Source organism: Rhinoderma darwinii (assembly GCF_050947455.1).
Source record: "Rhinoderma darwinii isolate aRhiDar2 chromosome 1 unlocalized genomic scaffold, aRhiDar2.hap1 SUPER_1_unloc_14, whole genome shotgun sequence".
NCBI classification, from domain to species: domain Eukaryota; kingdom Metazoa; phylum Chordata; class Amphibia; order Anura; family Rhinodermatidae; genus Rhinoderma; species Rhinoderma darwinii.
The window spans coordinates 272,529-296,209 of NW_027461650.1; the positions used below are offsets into that span (position 1 = coordinate 272,529).

The following is a 23,681-nucleotide window of genomic DNA, read 5'->3' on the forward strand; positions in this document are numbered from 1 at the left end:
GATTATTACACCACTGACCTCTCTACAGATCTGCAGAACATTGCTCTGTCCTCTACTGACAGATACATAGTGATATATTCTGCAGATTATTACACCACTGACCTGTCTACAGATCTGCAGAACATTGCTCTGTCCTCTACTGACAGATACATAGTGATATATTCTGCAGATTATTACACCACTGACCTCTCTACAGATCTGCAGAACATTGCTCTGTCCTCTACTGACAGATACAGAGTGATATATTCTGCAGATTATTACACCACTGACCTCTCTAGATATCTGCAGAACATTGCTCTGTCCTCTACTGACAGATACAGAGTGATATATTCTGCAGATTATTACACCACTGACCTCTCTAGATATCTGCAGAACATTGCTCTGTCCTCTACTGACAGATACAGAGTGATATATTCTGCAGATTATTACACCACTGACCTCTCTACAGATCTGCAGAACATTGCTCTGTCCTCTACTGACAGATACAGAGTGATATATTCTGCAGATTATTACACCACTGACCTCTCTACAGATCTGCAGAACATTGCTCTGTCCTCTACTGACAGATACAGAGTGATATATTCTGCAGATTATTACACCACTGACCTCTCTACAGATCTGCAGAACATTGCTCTGTCCTCTACTGACAGATACATAGTGATATATTCTGCAGATTATTACACCACTGACCTCTCTACAGATCTGCAGAACATTGCTCTGTCCTCTCCACCTCCTGACAGATACATAGTGATATATTCTGCAGATTATTACACCACTGACCTCTCTACAGATCTGCAGAACATTGCTCTGTCCTCTACTGACAGATACATAGTGATATATTCTGCAGATTATTACACCACTGACCTCTCTACAGATCTCCAGAACATTGCTCTGTCCTCTACTGACAGATACATAGTGATATATTCTGCAGATTATTACACCACTGACCTGTCTACAGATCTGCAGAACATTGCTCTGTCCTCTCCACCTCCTGACAGATACAGAGTGATATATTCTGCAGATTATTACACCACTGACCTCTCTACAGACCTGCAGAACATTGCTCTGTCCTCTACTGACAGATACAGAGTGATATATTCTGCAGATTATTACACCACTGACTTCTCTACAGATCTGCAGAACATTGCTCTGTCCTCTACTGACAGATACAGAGTGATATATTCTGCAGATTATTACACCACTGACCTCTCTACAGATCTGCAGAACATTGCTCTGTCCCCTACTGACAGATACAGAGTGATATATTCTGCAGATTATTACACCACTGACCTCTCTACAGATCTGCAGAACATTGCTCTGTCCTCTACTGACAGATACATAGTGATATATTCTGCAGATTATTACACCACTGACCTCTCTACAGATCTGCAGAACATTGCCCTGTCCTCTCCACCTCCTGACAGATACATAGTGATATATTCTGCAGATTATTACACCACTGACCTCTCTACAGATCTGCAGAACATTGCTCTGTCCTCTACTGACAGATACAGAGTGATATATTCTGCAGAGTATTACACCACTGACCTCTCTACAGATCTGCAGAACATTGCTCTGTCCTCTCCACCTCCTGACAGATACAGAGTGATATATTCTGCAGATTATTACACCACTGACCTCTCTACAGATCTGCAGAACATTGCTCTGTCCTCTCCACCTCCTGACAGATACATAGTGATATATTCTGCAGATTATTACACCACTGACCTCTCTACAGATCTGCAGAACATTGCTCTGTCCTCTACTGACAGATACAGAGTGATATATTCTGCAGATTATTACACCACTGACCTGTCTACAGATCTGCAGAACATTGCTCTGTCCTCTACTGACAGATACATAGTGATATATTCTGCAGATTATTACACCACTGACCTCTCTACAGATCTGCAGAACATTGCTCTGTCCTCTACTGACAGATACAGAGTGATATATTCTGCAGATTATTACACCACTGACCTCTCTACAGATCTGCAGAACATTGCTCTGTCCTCTCCACCTCCTGACAGATACAGAGTGATATATTCTGCAGATTATTACACCACTGACCTCTCTAGATATCTGCAGAACATTGCTCTGTCCTCTACTGACAGATACAGAGTGATATATTCTGCAGATTATTACACCACTGACCTCTCTACAGATCTGCAGAACATTGCTCTGTCCTCTACTGACAGATACAGAGTGATATATTCTGCAGATTATTACACCACTGACCTCTCTACAGACCTGCAGAACATTGCTCTGTCCTCTCCACCTCCTGACAGATACAGAGTGATATATTCTGCAGATTATTACACCACTGACCTCTCTAGAGATCTGCAGAACATTGCTCTGTCCTCTACTGACAGATACATAGTGATATATTCTGCAGATTATTACACCACTGACCTGTCTACAGATCTGCAGAACATTGCTCTGTCCTCTACTGACAGATACAGAGTGATATATTCTGCAGATTATTACACTCTGCTCTGTGCCTTGAATAGCAAGTGGTTTGTATATTAAGTGGAGTTCCAAAAACCGGAGTTCAAAAGAGGAGTTAAAGCCCAAGTAAGTGCTCTTCTACTTCTTTATCTTTTTGGTTAACACCTGTTCGCTGTTTTTTTGTAACTGGGATAATGGACAGCAAGATTGGAGGTTTTCTTCAGTGCACAGTTTGCCATATGTATGCACGACTGGAGCCGGAGTTCCAGGGTGAATATCTCTGTGGCAGATGTGAGCATGTTGTTCACCTGGAAGCTCGTATTAGAGATCTGGAGGAGCAGAATGCAACACTGAGGAGGATAGACAATTTTGAACGGAGCTTGCTGCTCACAGAGCATGCAGTTAGTGGGTTACAACTGGAGGGTGAAGACATGGGTGAGCAGGATCAGGTAAGTAGCTGGGTTAATGTAGTTAGGGGCAGTAGAAAGGGGTCAAAGACAAGGAAGGCCGATCCGGTTTCTGACATTCCAGGCAATATTGCCAAGTTGGGTGATGATGCGAGGGTGTCAGTCTCAGAAATGGCAGCCCTAGTGGATACTGATCTCCCTAACAGCCGGGAGAACAGCCCAGCTAGTAGTCGGCGGGATGGTAATGCAGGTAAGCCAAGACAATTGATAGTCGTAGGGGATTCTATAATCAGGAAGACGGATAGAATTATTTGTCGCCAAGACCACCTCAACCGAATGGTTTGCTGTCTCCCTGGTGCCAGGGTTCGGCATGTGGTGGAACGGGTGGACAAATTGCTGGGAGGGGCTGGTGATGATCCAGCTGTCGTGGTCCATGTCGGTACCAACGACAGAATAAATGGTAGGTGGAGGAGCCTTAAGAATAATTTTAAAGAACTAGGCTACAAGCTGAAGGGAAGGACCTCCAAGGTTGTATTCTCAGGAATACTGCCTGTGCCATGCGCATCACAGGAAAGACAGCGGGAGCTTAGGGAGTTAAATGCATGGCTGAAGTCTTGGTGTAGAGGAGAAGGATTTGGGTTCCTAGAGCACTGGGCTGACTTTTCATTGGGGTACAAACTGTATTCTGCAGATGATTTGCACCTAAATGGAAGGGGGTCCGCTGTGCTGGGGGAGAGAATTCTAGCTGGGGTGGCGGAGTATTTAAACTAGGGCTGAGGAGGGAGGTCAATGTAGAAAAAAAAGGGGTAGCCAGGTTAGAGAGGGGTCAGACTATATTGGTGGGGGGAGAAACAGAATGTGGGGAGAGGACTAGACAACAGGATAAGGAGATCCTTTCGTTACAAAACATCAGTGTAAATAAAAAGGACCGATTAATGTCAAATCACATTTCTGATAATAAAAGTGAAAAACTGACAGGCAAGTTAAAGTGTATGTTCACAAATGCCAGAAGTCTAGCAAGTAAAATGGGGGAGCTGGAGGCCTTGATACTGGAAGAAAATATAGATATAGTTGGTGTTGCTGAAACATGGCTGGACTCTTCACATGACTGGGCTGTAAATCTACAGGGTTTTACACTTTTTCGTAAAGACAGGACAAATAGGAAAGGTGGTGGTGTATGTCTGTATGTGAGAAGTGATATGAAGGCGAGTGTGAAAGAGACAATAGTGGGTGAAGACTGTGAGGAGGTTGAAACCTTGTGGGTGGAACTAGAAAGGGAGGTAAACACTGAAAAAATTACTTTTGGTGTAATCTATAGACCCCCCAATATAACTGAGGAGATGGAAGTTCAGCTATATAAACAGATGGAGCGGGCTGCACAGGCGGGTACTGTAGTGATAATGGGAGATTTTAATTTCCGGGATATTAATTGGTGTCATGGTTCGGCTTCAACTGCAAAGGGGAGACATTTCCTCAACCTGTTGCAGGAAAATTTTATGGGCCAGTTTGTGGAAGACCCGACTAGAGGTGAAGCTCTGTTGGATCTGGTCATTTCTAATAATGCAGATCTTGTTGGGAATGTCAATGTTCGTGAAAACCTCGGTAACAGTGATCACAATATAGTTACATTTTACCTATACTGTAAAAAACAAACGCAGGCTGGGAGGGCAAAAACATTTAATTTTAAGAAAGCCAATTTCCCCAGGATGAGGGCTGCAATTCAGGATATGGACTGGGAAGAACTAATGTCAAATAATGGAACAAATGATAAATGGGAGATTTTCAAATCTACTTTGAGTTATTATAGTGCAAAATGTATTCCTATAGGTAACAAGTATAAACGACTAAAATTAAACCCCACATGGCTTACACCTTCTGTGAAAGGGGCAATACATGACAAAAAAAGGGCATTTAAAAAATACAAATCTGAGGGTACAGCTGTAGCCTTTGTAAAATATAAAGAGCTTAATAAAATCTGTAAAAATGTAATAAAATTAGCAAAAATACAAAATGAAAGGCAGGTGGCCAAGGATAGTAAAACAAATCCTAAAAAATTCTTCAAGCATATAAATGCAAAAAAGCCAAGGTCTGAACATGTAGGACCCCTAGATAATGGTAATGGGGAGTTGATCACAGGGGATCAAGAGAAGGCAGAGTTACTAAATGGGTTCTTTAGCTCTGTATATACAACAGAAGAAAGAGCAGCTGATGTAGCCGGTGCCAGTGCTGTTAATATATCAGTTGATATACTGAATTGGATGAATGTAGAGATGGTCCAAGCTAAATTAAATAAAATAAATGTGCACAAGGCTCCGGGACCAGATGGGTTACACCCTAGAATTCTTAAAGAGCTTAGTTCAGTTATTTCTGTCCCCCTTTTCATAATATTCAGAGAATCTCTAGTGACTGGTATAGTGCCAAGGGACTGGCGCAGGGCAAATGTGGTGCCTATTTTCAAAAAGGGCTCTAGGTCTTCCCCGGGTAATTATAGACCAGTAAGCTTAACATCCATCGTGGGGAAAATGTTTGAGGGGCTATTGAGGGACTATATACAGGATTATGTGACAATAAATAGCATTATAAGTGACAGCCAGCACGGTTTTACTAAGGACAGAAGTTGTCAAACTAACCTAATCTGTTTTTATGAAGAGGTGAGCAGAAGTCTAGACAGAGGGGCCGCTGTGGATTTAGTGTTTTTGGACTTTGCAAAGGCATTTGACACTGTCCCCCATAGACGCCTAATGGGTAAATTACGGACTATAGGTTTAGAAAATATAGTTTGTAATTGGATTGAGAATTGGCTCAAGGACCGTATCCAGAGAGTTGTGGTCAATGATTCCTTCTCTGAATGGTCACCGGTTATAAGTGGTGTACCCCAGGGTTCAGTGCTGGGACCACTATTATTCAACTTATTTATTAATGATATAGAGGATGGGATTAATAGCACTATTTCTATTTTTGCAGATGACACCAAGCTATGTAATATAGTTCAGACTATGGAAGATGTTCATGAATTACAGGCAGATTTAAACAAACTAAGTGTTTGGGCGTCCACTTGGCAAATGAAGTTTAATGTAGATAAATGTAAAGTTATGCATCTGGGTACCAACAACCTGCATGCATCATATGTCCTAGGGGGAGCTACACTGGCGGATTCACTTGTTGAGAAGGATCTGGGTGTTCTTGTAAATCATAAACTCAATAACAGCATGCAGTGTCAATCAGCTGCTTCAAAGGCCAGCAAGATATTGTCGTGTATTAAAAGAGGCATGGACTCGCGGGACAGAGATGTAATATTGCCACTTTACAAAGCATTAGTGAGGCCCCATCTAGAATATGCAGTTCAGTTCTGGGCTCCAGTTCATAGAAAGGATGCCCTGGAGTTGGAAAAAATACAAAGAAGAGCAACGAAGCTAATAAGGGGCATGGAGAATTTAAGTTATGAGGAAAGATTGAAAGAATTAAACCTATTTAGCCTTGAAAAAAGACGACTAAGGGGGGACATGATTAACTTATATAAATATATTAATGGCACATACAAAAAATATGGTGATATCCTGTTCCTTGTAAAACCCCCTCAAAAAACAAGGGGGCACTCCCTCCGTCTGGAGAAAAAAAGGTTCAAGCTGCAGAGGCGACAAGGCTTCTTTACAGTAAGAACGGTGAATTTATGGAATAGCCTACCGCAGGAGCTGGTCACAGCAGGGACAGTAGATGGCTTTAAAAAAGGGTTAGATAATTTCCTAGAACAAAAAAATATTAGCTCCTATGTGTAGAAATTTTTACTTCCCTTTTCCCTTCCCTTGGTTGGACTTGATGGACATGTGTCTTTTTTCAGCCGTACTAACTATGTAACTATGTAACTATTACCCAGACACCTCCAGTGCTGTTACTGTAGAATTTCCCAGCATTCCCAGCAGTGTCACCTCTCCAGTCAGCAGCTCAGTCATCTTGTAGATCAGTTCTAAGATCTTCTTCTCATGTATCCGGGAGTGAGGGGGAGGCTCTGTGATGGGACTACTGCTCCATCCTCCTGACTCATGGATGATGGGAGTCGTACAGTCACCCGATGTCTTCTTCACTATTGTGTACTCCTGTGTATGGAGAGAGACACTTAGAGAACTGAACACAGTATTCCCCCCTCAGTAGAAAGAGGGAGATTGTGACCCCGCTGTATAGACCTCTAGTGCCCCCACATCTGTAATACTGGAGACCTCACCTACAAAAAGACATTGAGAAAATAGAACGAGGCCAAAACTAAAAAGGAAATAATATTGGGGGGACTAGATGGACCATGTGCTCTCCTCCTGCCGTCATCTCCTATGTTTCTATATAGAGGTCATCCTGATCCTCCTGGTTCCTGGTCATTCTCATTGCTCTACAACATTACTATTGCAGCATTGGTGACATGACACATAACTGACCATATTGGTGGCTGACCTTCAGCTTCTTGACGTCACTTGGAAGATCTGGACGTTGTTATACAGGACACTGGATTATTCCTATTATGTATTGTCCCTTCCCTATGTGGGACTTGTTCTATAATGTAGAAAAGTTTACCTCTCCGCTCAACAGGTAGATGATCTCCAAGGTGAAGTCTAATATTCTTCTGCTCATCTCATTCCTGTGCTTGTCCATCCTTGGTGGGTCATTCAGGAGAAGGAACGTTGTGGAGGAGAAGATGAGAAAACTGGAGGAACTGGAGGATCTAGTACTGCAGACGTCTTTAGGAAGAAAGGAGAAGATGAGAAAACTGGAGGAACTGGAGGATCTAGTACTGCAGACGTCTTTATGAAGAAAGGAGAAGATGGAGATCATACAGGGGACATCATCACGTGTGACATACAGAACCTCACTTATTCATCATTGAGAGAAACATCTTCTAAGAGCCGTCACCACATGGAATAAAGGGGTATTCCCAACACGGACAACTCTCCCCAGGATATGCCAGAAATGTCTGATAGATGCGGCTCCACCTCTGGGTGGCCTTGTTAGGCGGTTTCCGTAGCTCCTATAGAAAAGAATGGAGAGACACAATCTGCTCAGGTCCTCCTGCTATATAATCTGCTGCCAACAGATCAGACTGGTGGTCAGTGTGACAGATGCCCTTTATGAATGAATACACCCCTAATATAAGTTTTTACAGATATTAGAAGTTACCTCAGAGATCCTGGATCTTCAGAGACATCTAAAATTCTTAATTATTATAGTATTCCCCTTTTCCTTGTAGATTATTTTACCGGATAGTAACTTTATTCACATCTGAAAGACAGATACTAACCATGGTTATTGGGAACCAGCGGTCACGTGTGAATGTGCAGAAGGTCCCGCCAGTCCTGCGAGCATGTGCGGAAGGTCCCGCCAGTCCTGCGAGCATGTGCGGAAGGTCCCGCCAGACCAGTGGGCAGGAGCGGAAGGTCCCGCCAGACCAGTGGGCAGGCGCGGAAGGTCCCGCCAGACCAGTGGGCAGGCGCGGAAGGTCCCGCCAGACCAGTGCGCAGGCGCGGAAGGTCCCGCCAGACCAGTGCGCAGGCGCGGAAGGTCCCGCCAGACCAGTGTGCATGCGCAGTACGTCCCACCAATACAGTGTGTATGTCCTGGTAGTTTAGTGTGAGGTAGCAGCATGTATTGTGCTGGGTGTGCAGGATCTCTGCATCATCTTATCACTTAGAGGTCACATCTTACACACAGACTTCTGTAAAGCGTGACCTGTCCTCCATCGTCTACATTACTTGGTGCTTTTCCTTTTAAACCTGTTCCCCCACTTCTTCATTATTCTGTGCTCCTTCTAGACCTGTCCTCTGCTTCTACATTACTCTGTGCTCCTCCTTCTAGACCTGTCCTCTGTTTCTACATTACTCTGTGCTCCTCCTTCTAGACCTGTCCTCTGCTTCTACATTACTCTGTGCTCCTCCTTCTAGACCTGTCCTCTGCTTCTACATTACTCTGTGCTCCTCCTTCTAGACCTGTCCTCTGCTTCTACATTACTCTGTGCCTCTCCTTCTAGACCTGTCCTCTGCTTCTACATTACTCTGTGCTCCTCCTTCTTCTAGACCTGTCCTCTGCTTCTACATTGCTCTGTGCTCCTCCTTCTAGACCTGTCCTCTGCTTCTACATTACTCTGTGCTTCTCCTTCTAGACCTGTCCTCTGCTTCTACATTGCTCTGTGCTCCTCCTTCTAGACCTGTCCTCTGCTTCTACATTACTCTGTGCTCCTCCTTCTTCTAGACCTGTCCTCTGCTTCTACATTACTCTGTGCTCCTCCTTCTAGACCTGTCCTCTGCTTCTACATTACTCTGTGCTCCTCCTTCTAGACCTGTCCTCTGCTTCTACATTACTCTGTGCTCCTCCTTCTTCTAGACCTGTCCTCTGCTTCTACATTACTCTGTGCTCCTCCTTCTTCTAGACCTGTCCTCTGCTTCTACATTACTCTGTGCTCCTCCTTCTAGACCTGTCCTCTGCTTCTACATTACTCTGTGCTCCTCCTTCTAGACCTGTCCTCTGCTTCTACATTACTCTGTGCTCCTCCTTCTTCTAGACCTGTCCTCTGCTTCTACATTACTCTGTGCTCCTCCTTCTTCTAGACCTGTCCTCTGCTTCTACATTACTCTGTGCTCCTCCTTCTTCTAGACCTGTCCTCTGCTTCTACATTACTCTGTGCTCCTCCTTCTAGACCTGTCCTCTGCTTCTACATTACTCTGTGCTCCTCCTTCTAGACCTGTCCACCACCTTCGGCACAGTCGATCACACCCTCCTGATACAAATTCTCTAGTCCCTTGACATCACAGACTTGGCCCTCTCCTGGATCTCCTCATACCTTACCAACTAAAGATTTACTATCGCTCCCTCATGGGTCTCAGTGTTCTGGATCCCTTACTTTTCTCCATCTAAATCTTTGGTCAAATTTACCTCTGGTCAGGGGCGTAGCTAGAGGCTCATGGGCCCCGATGCAAAAATTCTTACTGGGCCCCCCCCCCCGCAAACTTCTCATGGCCGACGGTCCGCTTTCAGCTGCATCGCTGGGTCTCCTAAGTGACCCAACAATGCAGCACTAGCAGCCGGGGCGTCACTAAGGCTGGGTTCACACACACACTATTTACGGACGTAATTCGGGCGTTTTAGCATTGAATTACGTCCGAAAATGCGGCTCAAAAGCGTCGGCAAACATCTGCCCACTCATTTGAATGGGTCTTACGATGTTCTGTGCCGACGGTCATTTTTTTTACGCGCCGCTGTCAAAAGGCGGCGCGTAAAAAAGTGCCTGTCAGTTCTTCAGACGTAAATGGAGCCGTTTTCCATGGACTCCATGGAAAACCAGCTTCAATTACTTCCGTAATGGACGCAGCAAAAGACGCCTGCACATGCCATTACGGCTGAAATTACGGTTCTGTTTTCTCCTGAAAACAGCACGGTAATTTCAGCCGTAACGGACGCTGCCGTGTGAACATACCCTCAGGGCTTAAAATGTCCGGGAAATAGCCCCAATACATATGTGTCCGCCCCAAAAAAAAGTGTGTATATGAGACAGCATAGCATATCTATAGCACTACGACCCTATAAACTATGGATAGGATTAGATACAGTGGCTGAGCAGACAGTATCACACATGATAGGATTAGATACAGTGGCCCAGCAGACAGTATCACACATGATAGGATTAGATACAGTGGCTCAGCAGACAGTACCACACATGATAGGATTAGATACAGTGGCTCAGCAGACAGTACCACACATGATAGGATTAGATACAGTGGCTCAGCAGACAGTATCACACATGATAGGATTAGATACAGTGGCTCAGCAGACAGTACCACACATGATAGGATTAGATACAGTGGCTCAGCAGACAGTATCACACATGATAGGATTAGATACAGTGGCTCAGCAGACAGTATCACACATGATCGGATTAGATATAGGGCCCAGCAGACAGTATCATACATGATTGGATTAGATACACAGCTCAGCAGACTGTATCACACATGATAGGATTAGATACAGGGCCCAGCTCGCTGACATTGCGGCTCCAGCGCTGGACCCAGGATAGGTAAGAATAATAATTTTGTTTCTTTATGTGTTACTGATTATTTTTGTGTGTTTGTGTTTTTTTTTACAGGTTCGGTTGTTGGACTTCGGATACGAGGACTTCAATGACGGCGTTTCTTTTATTCTCAATAAAATGGTTAATGAGGGTTGTGTTTTTTTATTTCAATAAAATATTTTTTCTATGTGCTTGTATCTTTTTAAACTTTATTATCACCGCCTTAGTAATGGCCGCTGGCTGATTGACAATCTCCATTACTAAGGCGAGGCTTAATGTTAGCCGGTGCAGAGGCTACACTAACCTCCATTATTACCCCGGTACCCACCGCCACCAGGGGTACTGGGAAGAGCCGGGTACAAACCAGTACCCGACCATCTGTAGTGACGGGCAGGCACCGGGGTGGCCGCAGGCTGGTAGTATTAGGCTGGGGAAGGCCAAAAACAGTGGCCCTTCCCACCCTTGTAATGCTGCCTGCTGCTGCTGTGTTGTATCTGGCTGGTTATGAAAATTGGGGGGGACCCGACATCGTTCTTTCCAATAATTTTTTTTTATAAATTACGTGGGGTCCCCCCCATTTTCATAACCAGCCAGATACAATAAAGCAGCAGCAGGCAGCATTACCAGGATGGGAAGGGCCACTGTTTTTGGCCTTTCCCCTCCTGATAATACCAGCCTGCGGCCACCCCAGTGGCCGACCATCACTACAGATGGTCAGGTACTGGATCGTACCCGGCTCTTCCCAGCACCCCTGGTGGCGGTGGGTACCGGGGTAATAAAGGGGGTTAGTGTTAGCCTCTGCAGCAGCTAACACTAAGTCCCGCCTTAGCAATGGACGCTGTCAATCAGCCGGCGGCCATTACTAAGGCGGTAGTAATATAGTTTAAAAAAAAACCACAAAGACATAGAAAAAATATTTTATTGAAATAAAAAAAAAAACACACACAACCCTCATTAACCATTTTATTAATAAAAAAAAAGCTGTCATCGAAGTAGTCCTGGAATCCGCCGTAGTCCAACGACCGAACCTGTAAGAAAACACACAAAAAATGATTAGTAACACATGTGTTAGGGTATGTGCACACACACTAATTACGTCCGTAATTGACGGACGTATTTCGGCCGCAAGTACCGGACCGAACACAGTGCAGGGAGCCGGGCTCCTAGCGTCGTACTTATGTACGACGCTAGGAGTCCCTGCCTCGCTGCCGGACAACTGTCCCGTACTGAAAACATGTTTACAGTATGGGACAGTTGTCCTGCAGCGAGCCAGGGACTCCTAGCGTCGTACATAACTATAATGCTAGGAGCCTGGCTCACTGCACTGTGTTCGGTACTTGCGGCCGAAATACGTCCGTCAATTACGGACGTAATTAGTGTCTGTGCACATACCCTAAGGCTTAGATACAGGGCCCATGTGTGATACTGTCTGTGGGACCCTGTATCTAAGCCTACCACAAGGTAGGCTTAGTTACAGGGTCCAGCAGACAGTAATCTTATACAGTATAAGATTACTGTGTGCTGGGGCCCTGTATCTAAACCTACAGTGTGGTAGGCTTAGATACAGGGCCCAGCAGACAGGATCACGCATGGGCCATGTATCTAAGCCTACCATGTGATTGGCTTAGATACAGGACCCAGCAGACAGGATCACACAATCTGTGATCCTGTCTCATGGGCCCCCTAAGCCTGCTACATCGTAGGCTTAGGGGTTGTGCAGTCCCTAAACATTGATGGCCTATCCACAGGATAGGCCATCAATAGCTGATGTGTCTCCCGGGTCCCGCCAATCATCTGTTTTGAAGGGGCCGCAGCACTCGTACGAGAGCTGCTTCCCCTTCATTTCACTACTCGCCCACACTGTGAATCGCCGACACCGTTTCACAGTGTGACCGGAATGAAGTGACAGGAATGAAGGGGAGCAGCTCTCGTACGAGTGCTGCGGCCCCTTCAAAACAGCTGATTGGCGGGTCCCGGGAGTCAGACCCCGCCAGTCAGGGCTAACCTTACCTTCCTCTTCGGCCGCGGCGGGAGTTCTGTAGTCTCGATGCTGTGCGCGGCGGCATAGCGCTGTGACGTCATGCGCTGCGCACAGCGCTTGACGTCAGGACCTCCGCTGCGATCCGGAACCAGGAAGGTAAGTAAAGTATGTTACTATAGTAACAGGGGCCCGCGGCCCGAGTTACTATAGTAACTTTTTATTGATGTGGTGCGGGGGGCCGTGGGCCCCCTGGCTTCGGGGCCCGGTCGCAATTGCGACCGCTGCAACCCCTATAGCTACGCCAGTGCCTCTGGTCTTGATGTTACCTCCCTGTTATCTAGAATGTCTAACAGTTATCTCCTCTTTCACCTCCCACTTCCTTAAGATTAACATGGAGAAAACGGAATCATCTTTTCCCCATTTCACTCAACCCCCTTACCAGAACTATCAAATCACAGTTAATGGCTCCACACATTTCCCGGTCTCACAGGTCCGCTGCATTGGGATAACCCTTAATTTCAAATAGCACAGCCAAGCGCTTACCACTTCTTGCTGCCTCAACCTCAAAAACCTCTTGAAGTCAGTCTTTCCTCGAACAGACATAAATGCTAGTATATATGCCCTCATCATCTACTGTCTAGACTACTCCAACACCCTTCTCTGTGGCTTCCCATCTAACACTATTGCACCCCTCCTACCCATTCTCAACTCAGCTGCAAGGATAAATCTACCTTGTCCCCTCATTCCACCTCTGCGGTCACTGGCCACCCATTGCCTACTAAATTAAGTTATACATATTAAAAATGACATGCAAGGATGTCAACAAACCATCCCCTCCATACATCTCTGCCCTAATCTCCTGATACCTTCCCACACATAATCTCCGGTCCTCACAAGACCTTCTTTGTTCTCATTTTATCTGTTCCTCACATCATCATCTAGATTTCTCCCGTGCTTCCCCCACATTCTGACCTCTTTAGCCCAACTCATCAGATCTCTCCCACTATCCAAACCTTCACTAGTAACCTGAACACCCCCTATTCAGAAAAGCTTACACCCTAAAATAACCGGCTGCCACTACTCCACCGGATGACCAGCTTCTACCCTCACCTACTGTCTACTCTTGTAGTGTCTATGCGGGCAGGGTCTCTCCTATTGTAGAGTGCAGTCTATGTGGGCAAGTTCTCTCCTTCTCTTGTAGAGTGTAGTCTATGTGGGCAGGTTCTCTCCTTCTCTTGTAGAGTGCAGTCTACGCGGGCAGGGTCTCTCCTCTTGTATAGTGCAGTCTATGTGGGAAGGTTCTCTCCTTCTCTTGTAGAGTGCAGTCTATGTGGGCAGGGTCTCTCCTTCTCTTGTAGAGTGCAGTCTACGCGGGCAGGGTCTCTCCTCTTGTATAGTGCAGTCTATGTGGGAAGGTTCTCTCCTTCTCTTGTAGAGTGCAGTCTACGCGGGCAGGGTCTCTCCTCTTGTATAGTGCAGTCTATGTGGGAAGGTTCTCTCCTTCTCTTGTAGAGTGCAGTCTATGTGGGCAGGGTCTCTCCTCTTGTAGAGTGCAGTCTACACGGGCAGGATCTCTCCTTCTCTTGTAGAGTGCAGTCTACACGGGCAGGATCTCTCCTTCTCTTGTAGAGTGCAGTCTATGTGGGCAGGGTCCCTCCTTCTCTTGTAGAGTGTAGTCTATGTGGGCAGGATCTCTCCTTCTCTTGTAGAGTGCAGTCTACACGGGCAGGGTCTCTCGTTCTCTTGTAGAGTGCAGTCTACACGGGCAGGGTCTCTCCTTCTCTTGTAGAATGTAGTCTACACGGGCAGGGTCTCTCCTTCTCTTGTAGAGTGTAGTCTATGTGGGCAGGATCTCTCCTTCTCTTGTAGAGTGCAGTCTACACGGGCAGGGTCTCTCCTTCTCTTGTAGAGTATAGTCTACGAGGGCAGGGTCTCTCCTTCTCTTGTAGAGTGTAGTCTATGTGGGCAGGATCTCTCCTTCTCTTGTAGAGTGCAGTCTATGTGGGCAGGGTCTCTCCTTCTCTTGTAGAGTGCAGTCTACGCGGGCAGGATCTCTCCTCTTGTAACGTGCAGTCTATGTGGGCAGGGTCTCTCCTTCTCTTGTAGAGTGCAGTCTACGCGGGCAAGGTCTCTCTCCTATTGTAAAGTACAGTCTACGCGGGTAGGGTCTCTCCTTCTCTTGTAGCGTGCAGTCTATGTGGCCAGGGTCTCTCCTTCTCTTGTAGAGTGCAGTCTACGCGGGCAGGGTCTCTCCTTCTCTTGTAGAGTGCAGTCTACGCGGGCAGGGTCTCTCCTTCTCTTGTAGAGTGCAGTATACGCGGGTAGGGTCTCTCCTTCTCTTGTAGAGTGCAGTCTATGTGGGCAGGGTCTCTCCTTCTCTTGTAGAGTGCAGGCCACGCGGGCAGGGTCTCTCCTCTTGTAGAGTGCAGTCTACACGGGCAGGGTCTCTCCTTCTCTTGTAGAGTGCAGTCTATGTGGGCAGGGTCTCTCCTTCTCTTGTAGAGTGCAGGCTACGCGGGCAGGGTCTCTCCTTCTCTTGTAGAGTGCAGTCTACACGGGCAGGGTCTCTCCTTCTCTTGTAGAGTGCAGTCTACGAGGGCAGGGTCTCTCTCCCTCTGGACCAGTCTGTCATTCATTAATGTTTGTCTCTTCTTATGTACTTAACCCCTTGGACACGCAGCCAATTCAAATTTTTCCTCCCTCCTTCCAAAAGCCAGAACTTTTTTGTTTTTCCGTTGGCATAGCCGTATGAGAACATGTCTTGTGCTGGACGTGAAGTAATTTTAAAAGGGGTTTTCCACGATCAGACAACGGATGACCTCCACTGGATAGGTCATCAGTATATGATGGTGGGGGTCCGACACCCGGACCCCGAACAGATCAGCTGCTCCGGCTGCCGGATGTTTTGAACGGTATGCAGTAGTTGGAGCCGGAAGCAAATGGCTCCGACCACTGCACAGCGGCCGTTCTGCAGAACTAAATGCTCTGCTCCTATTCACTTTAACACAGCAGCACGACCGCTCTATTCCGTGACCGGAGAATCTGCTTTCAGCATGGACTTCTGGTGCCCGGAGGCAGCTGGAGCAGATGATCGGTGCGGAGTCCGGGTGTCGGACCCCCACAGATCATATACTGATGACCTATCTGGTGAAGGTCATCAGTTGTCCGATCGTGAAAAACCCCTTTATTGTCCCCTATAATGTGCTGGGAAAGAGGAAACAATTGTGGGCTGGAATAGAGGAAAACGCAGTGAATCCTATTGATTTTTAGGTTTAGTTTTTGCGGCGTTCACCATGCGGTGAAAATGACTTGTTACCTTTATTCTCCGGGTCAATACGATTACGACGACACCAAATTTTGAGATTTATCTTCGACAAGGAAAGAAAAATTTGTTCAAAAAAGAAAACCGTTTTGCGTCGCTATTTTGTGAGACAGAACGTTTTATATTTCCGGTGATTGCGCGGTGTGAGGAGTTTTATATTTCTGATGATTGCGCGGTGTGAGGAGTTTTATATTTCCGGTGATTGCGCGGTGTGAGGGGTTTTATATTTCCGGTGATTGCGCGGTGTTAGGGGTTTTATATTTCCGGTGATTGCGCGGTGTGAGGGGTTTTATATTTCCGGTGATTGTGCAGTGTGAGGGGGTTTATATTTCCTGTGATTGCGGGGTGTGAGGGGTTTATATTTCCGGTGATTGCGCGGTGTGACGGGTTTATATTTCCGGTGATTGCGCGGTGTGAGGGGTTTTATATTTCCGGTGATTGCGCGGTGTGAGGGGTTTATATTTCAGGTGATTGCGCGTTGTGAGGAGTTTTATATTTCCGGTGATTGCGCGGTGTGAGGGGTTTATATTTCCGGTGATTGCGCGGTGTGAGGGGTTTTATATTTCCGGTGATTGCGCGGTGTAAGGTGTTTATATTTCCGGTGATTGCTCGGTGTGAGGGGTTTATATTTCCGGTGATTGCGCGGTGTGAAAGGTTTATATTTCCGGTGATTGTGCGGTGTGAGGGTTTTATATTTCCGGTGATTGCGCGGTGTGAGGGGTTTATATTTCCGGTGATTGCGCGGTGTGAGGGGTTTTATATTTCCGGTGATTGCGCGGTGTGGGGGGGTTATATATTTCCGGTGATTGCGCGGTGTGGGGGGTTTTATATTTCCGGTGATTGCGCGGTGTGGGGGGTTTTATATTTCCGGTGATTGCGCGGTGTGAGAGGTGTCATATTTCCGGTGATTGCGCGGTGTGAGGGGTCATATTTCCGGTGATTGCGCTGTGTGAGGGGTTTTATATTTCCGGTGATTGCGCGGTGTGAGGGGTTTATATTTCCGGTGATTGCGCGGTGTGAGTGGTTTATAATTCCGGTGATTGCACGGTGTGAGGGAGTTTTATATTTCCGGTGATTACACGGTGTGGGGGAGGTTTATATTTCCGGTGATTGCGCGGTGTGAGGGGTTTTATATTTCCGGTGATTGAGCGGTGTGAGGGGTTTATATTTCCGGTGATTGCGCGGTGTGAGGGGTTTATATTTCCGGTGATTGCGCGGTGTGAGGTGTTTTATATTTCCGGTGATTGCGCGGTGTGGGTGGTTTATATTTCCGGTGATTGCGCGGTGTGAGGAGTTTTATATTTCCGGTGATTGCGCGGTGTGGGGGGTTTTATATTTCCGGTGATTGCGCGGTGTGAGGGGTTTTATATTTCCGGTGATTGCGCGGTGTAAGGTGTTTATATTTCCGGTGATTGCTCGGTGTGAGGGGTTTATATTTCCGGTGATTGCGCGGTGTGAAAGGTTTATATTTCCGGTGATTGTGCGGTGTGAGGGTTTTATATTTCCGGTGATTGCGCGGTGTGAGGGGTTTATATTTCCGGTGATTGCGCGGTGTGAGGGGTTTTATATTTCCGGTGATTGCGCGGTGTGGGGGGGTTATATATTTCCGGTGATTGCGCGGTGTGGGGGGTTTTATATTTCCGGTGATTGCGCGGTGTGGGGGGTTTTATATTTCCGGTGATTGCGCGGTGTGAGAGGTGTCATATTTCCGGTGATTGCGCGGTGTGAGGGGTCATATTTCCGGTGATTGCGCTGTGTGAGGGGTTTTATATTTCCGGTGATTGCGCGGTGTGAGGGGTTTATATTTCCGGTGATTGCGCGGTGTGAGTGGTTTATAATTCCGGTGATTGCACGGTGTGAGGGAGTTTTATATTTCCGGTGATTACGCGGTGTGGGGGAGGTTTATATTTCCGGTGATTGCGCGGTGTGAGGGGTTTTATATTTCCGGTGATTGAGCGGTGTGAGGGGTTTATATTTCCGGTGATTGCGCGGTGTGAGGGGTTTATATTTCCGGTGATTGCGCGGTGTGAGGTGTTTTATATTTCCGGTGATTGCGCGGTGTGGGTGGTTTATATTTCCGGTGATTGCGCGGTGTGAGGAGTTTTATATTTCCGGTGATTGCGCGGTGTGGGGGGTTTTATATTTCCGGTGATTGCACGGTGTGGAGGGTTTTATATTTCCGGTGATTGCGCGGTGTGGGGGGTTTTATATTTCCGGTGATTGCGCGGTGTGAGGGGTTTATATTTACGGTGATTGCACGGTGTGGGGGGGTTTTATATTTCCGGTAATTGCACGGTGTGAGGGGTTTTATATTTCCGGTGATTGCGCGGTGTGAGCGGTTTTATATTTCCGGTGATTGCGCGGTGTGAGCGGTTTATATTTCCGGTGATTGTGCGGTGTGGGGGGGTTTATATTTCCGGTGATTGTGCGGTGTGGGGGGTTTATATTTCCGGTGATTGCGCGGTGTGAGGGGTTTTATATTTCCGGTGATTGCGCGGTGTGAGGGGTTTTATATTTCCGGTGATTACGCGGTGTGAGGGGGTTATATTTCCGGTGATTGCGCGGTGTGAGGGGTGTTATATTTCCGGTGATTGCGCGGTGTGGGGGGGTTTTATATTTCTGGTGATTGCGCGGTGTGTGTGGGGTTTTATATTTCCGGTGATTGCGCGATGTGGGGGGTTTATATTTCCGGTGATTGCGCGGTGTGAGGGGGTTTATGTTTCTGGTGATTGCGCGGTGTGAAGGTTTTATATTTCCGGTGATTGCGCGGTGTGAGGGGTTTATATTTCCGGTGATTGCGCGGTGTGGGGGTTTTATATTTCCGGTGATTGCGCGGTGTGGAGGGTTTTATATTTCCGGTGATTGCGCGGTGTGAGGGGTTTATATTTCTGGTGATTGCGCGGTGTGAGGGGTTTTATATTTCCTGTGATTGCGCGGTGTGTGTGGTGTCATATTTCCGGTGATTGCGCGGTGTGAGGGGTCATATTTCCGGTGATTGCGCTGTGTGAGGGGTTTTATATTTCCGGTGATTGCGCGGTGTGAGGGGTTTATATTTCCGGTGATTGCGCGGTGTGAGTGGTTTATAATTCCGGTGATTGCGCGGTGTGAGGGAGTTTTATATTTCCGGTGATTACGCGGTGTGAGGGAGTTTTATATTTCCGGTGATTGCGCGGTGTGAGGGGTTTTATATTTCCGGTGATTGAGCGGTGTGAGGGGTTTATATTTCCGGTGATTGCGCGGTGTGAGGGGTTTATATTTCCGGTGATTGCGCGGTGTGAGGTGTTTTATATTTCCGGTGATTGCGCGGTGTGGGTGGTTTATATTTCCGGTGATTGCGCGGTGTGAGGAGTTTTATATTTCCGGTGATTGCGCGGTGTGGGGGGTTTTATATTTCTGGTGATTGCGCGGTGTGTGGGGGGTTTTATATTTCCGGTGATTGCGCGGTGTGAGGGGGTTTATGTTTCCGGTGATTGCGCGGTGTGAAGGTTTTATATTTCCGGTGATTGCGCGTTGTGAGGGGTTATATTTCCGGTGATTGCGCGGTGTGAGGGGTTTTATATTTCTGGTGATTGCGCGGTGTGAGGGGTTTTATATTTCCTGTGATTGCGCGGTGTGTGTGGTTTTATATTTCCGGTGATTGCGCGGTGTGAGGGGTTTATATTTCCGGTGATTGCGCGGTGTGAGGGGTTTTATATTTCTGGTGATTGCGCGGTGTGAGGGGTTTTATATTTCCTGTGATTGCGCGGTGTGTGTGGTTTTATATTTCCGGTGATTGCGCGGTGTGGGGGGGTTTATATTTCCGGTGATTGCGCGGTCTGAGCGGTTTATATTTCCGGTGATTGCGCAGTGTGGGGGTTTTATATTTCCGGTGATTGCGCGGTGTGGGGGGTTTTATATTTCCGGTGATTGCGCGGTGTGAGGTGTTTTATATTTCCGGTGATTGCGCGGTGTGAGGGGTTTATATTTCCGGTGATTGCGCGGTGTGGGGGGTTTTATATTTCCGGTGATTGCGCGGTGTGAGGGGTTTATATTTCCGGTGATTGCGCGGTGTGAGGGGGTTATATTTCCGGTGATTGCGCGGTGTGAGGGGGTTTATATTTCCAGTGATTGCGCGGTGTGGGGGGTTTATATTTCGGGTGATTGCGCGGTGTGAGGGGTTTTATATTTCCGGTGATTGCGCGGTGTGAGGGGGTTTATATTTCCGGTGATTGCGCGGTGTGAGGGGTTTTATATTTCCGGTGATTGCGCAGTGTGAAGGGTTTTATATTTCCGGTGATTGCGCGGTGTGAGGGGTTTTATATTTCCGGTGATTGCGCGGTGTGAGGGGTTTTATATTTCCGGTGATTGCGCGGTGTGAGGGGTTTTATATTTCCGGTAATTGCACGGTGTGTTGTGTTTTATATTTCCGGTGATTGCGCGGTGTGAGGGGTTTTATATTTCCGGTGATTGCGCTGTGTGAGGGGGTTTTATATTTCCGGTGATTGCGCGGTGTGAGGGGTTTTATATTTCCGGTGATTGCGCGGTGTGAGGGGTTTTATATTTCCGGTGATTGCGCGGTGTGAGGGGTTTTATATTTCCGGTAATTGCACGGTGTGTTACATAGTTACATAGTTACATAGTTAGTACGGCTGAAAAAAGACACATGTCCATCAAGTCCAACCAAGGGAAGGGAAAAGGGAAGGAAAAATTTCTACACATAGGAGCTAATATTTTTTTGTTCTAGGAAATTATCTAACCCTTTTTTAAAGCCATCTACTGTCCCTGCTGTGACCAGCTCCTGCGGTAGGCTATTCCATAAATTCACCGTTCTTACTGTAAAGAAGCCTTGTCGCCTCTGCAGCTTGAACCTTTTTTTCTCCAGACGGAGGGAGTGCCCCCTTGTTTTTTGAGGGGGTTTTACAAGGAACAGGATATCACCATATTTTTTGTATGTGCCATTAATATATTTATATAAGTTAATCATGTCCCCCCTTAGTCGTCTTTTTTCAAGGCTAAATAGGTTTAATTCTTTCAATCTTTCCTCATAACTTAAATTCTCCATGCCCCTTATTAGCTTCGTTGCTCTTCTTTGTATTTTTTCCAACTCCAGGGCATCCTTTCTATGAACTGGAGCCCAGAACTGAACTGCATATTCTAGATGGGGCCTCACTAATGCTTTGTAAAGTGGCAATATTACATCCCTGTCCCGCGAGTCCATGCCTCTTTTGATACACGACAATATTTTGCTGGCCTTTGAAGCAGCTGACTGACACTGCATGCTGTTATTGAGTTTATGATTTACAAGAACACCCAGATCCTTCTCAACAAGTGAATCCGCCAGTGTAGCTCCCCCTAGGACATATGATGCATGCAGGTTGTTGGTACCCAGATGCATAACTTTACATTTATCTACATTAAACTTCATTTGCCAAGTGGACACCCAAACACTTAGTTTGTTTAAATCTGCCTGCAATTCACAAACATCTTCCATAGTCTGAACTATATTACATAGCTTGGTGTCATCTGCAAAAATAGAAATAGTGCTATTAATCCCATCCTCTATATCATTAATAAATAAGTTGAATAATAGTGGTCCCAGCACTGAACCCTGGGGTACACCACTTATAACCGGTGACCATTCAGAGAAGGAATCATTGACCACAACTCTCTGGATACGGTCCTTGAGCCAATTCTCAATCCAATTACAAACTATATTTTCTAAACCTATAGTCCGTAATTTACCCATTAGGCGTCTATGGGGGACAGTGTCAAATGCCTTTGCAAAGTCCAAAAACACTAAATCCACAGCGGCCCCTCTGTCTAGACTTCTGCTTACCTCTTCATAAAAACAGATTAGGTTAGTTTGACAACTTCTGTCCTTAGTAAAACCGTGCTGGCTGTCACTTATAATGCTATTTATTGTCACATAATCCTGTATATAGTCCCTCAATAGCCCCTCAAACATTTTCCCCACGATGGATGTTAAGCTTACTGGTCTATAATTACCCGGGGAAGACCTAGAGCCCTTTTTGAAAATAGGCACCACATTTGCCCTGCGCCAGTCCCTTGGCACTATACCAGTCACTAGAGATTCTCTGAATATTATGAAAAGGGGGACAGAAATAACTGAACTAAGCTCTTTAAGAATTCTAGGGTGTAACCCATCTGGTCCCGGAGCCTTGTGCACATTTATTTTATTTAATTTAGCTTGGACCATATCTACATTCATCCAATTCAGTATGTCAACTGATATATTAACAGCACTGGCACCGGCTACATCAGCTGCTCTTTCTTCTGTTGTATATACAGAGCTAAAGAACCCATTTAGTAACTCTGCCTTCTCTTGATCCCCTGTGATCAACTCCCCATTACCATTATCTAGGGGTCCTACATGTTCAGACCTTGGCTTTTTTGCATTTATATGCTTGAAGAATTTTTTAGGATTTGTTTTACTATCCCTGGCCACCTGCCTTTCATTTTGTATTTTTGCTAATTTTATTACATTTTTACAGATTTTATTAAGCTCTTTATATTTTACAAAGGCTACAGCTGTACCCTCAGATTTGTATTTTTTAAATGCCCTTTTTTTGTCATGTATTGCCCCTTTCACAGAAGGTGTAAGCCATGTGGGGTTTAATTTGAGTCGTTTATACTTGTTACCTATAGGAATACATTTTGCACTATAATAACTCAAAGTAGATTTGAAAATCTCCCATTTATCATTTGTTCCATTATTTGACATTAGTTCTTCCCAGTCCATATCCTGAATTGCAGCCCTCATCCTGGGGAAATTGGCTTTCTTAAAATTAAATGTTTTTGCCCTCCCAGCCTGCGTTAGTTTTTTACAGTATAGGTAAAATGTAACTATATTGTGATCACTGTTACCGAGGTTTTCACGAACATTGACATTCCCAACAAGATCTGCATTATTAGAAATGACCAGATCCAACAGAGCTTCACCTCTAGTCGGGTCTTCCACAAACTGGCCCATAAAATTTTCCTGCAACAGGTTGAGGAAATGTCTCCCCTTTGCAGTTGAAGCCGAACCATGACACCAATTAATATCCCGGAAATTAAAATCTCCCATTATCACTACAGTACCCGCCTGTGCAGCCCGCTCCATCTGTTTATATAGCTGAACTTCCATCTCCTCAGTTATATTGGGGGGTCTATAGATTACACCAAAAGTAATTTTTTCAGTGTTTACCTCCCTTTCTAGTTCCACCCACAAGGTTTCAACCTCCTCACAGTCTTCACCCACTATTGTCTCTTTCACACTCGCCTTCATATCACTTCTCACATACAGACATACACCACCACCTTTCCTATTTGTCCTGTCTTTACGAAAAAGTGTAAAACCCTGTAGATTTACAGCCCAGTCATGTGAAGAGTCCAGCCATGTTTCAGCAACACCAACTATATCTATATTTTCTTCCAGTATCAAGGCCTCCAGCTCCCCCATTTTACTTGCTAGACTTCTGGCATTTGTGAACATACACTTTA

General features: G+C 46.0%; 2 long non-coding RNA genes across 2 annotated transcripts in view; one reads left to right on the plus strand and one right to left on the minus strand.

The window, feature by feature from the left end:
* Nucleotides 1-23,681, plus strand: part of LOC142669041 (uncharacterized) — a 145,005-nt gene that overhangs the window by 92,674 nt on the left and 28,650 nt on the right. The gene's annotated exons all lie outside the window — the stretch shown is intronic.
* Nucleotides 6,832-23,681, minus strand: part of LOC142669042 (uncharacterized) — a 42,120-nt gene continuing 25,270 nt past the window's right edge. The window contains exons 2-4 of the long non-coding RNA XR_012851771.1: nucleotides 8,016-8,117; nucleotides 7,416-7,866; nucleotides 6,832-6,949 (exon numbers count right to left, since the gene is read on the minus strand). This is a non-coding gene — a long non-coding RNA (uncharacterized LOC142669042). The remainder of the gene's footprint in view (nucleotides 6,950-7,415; nucleotides 7,867-8,015; nucleotides 8,118-23,681) is intronic.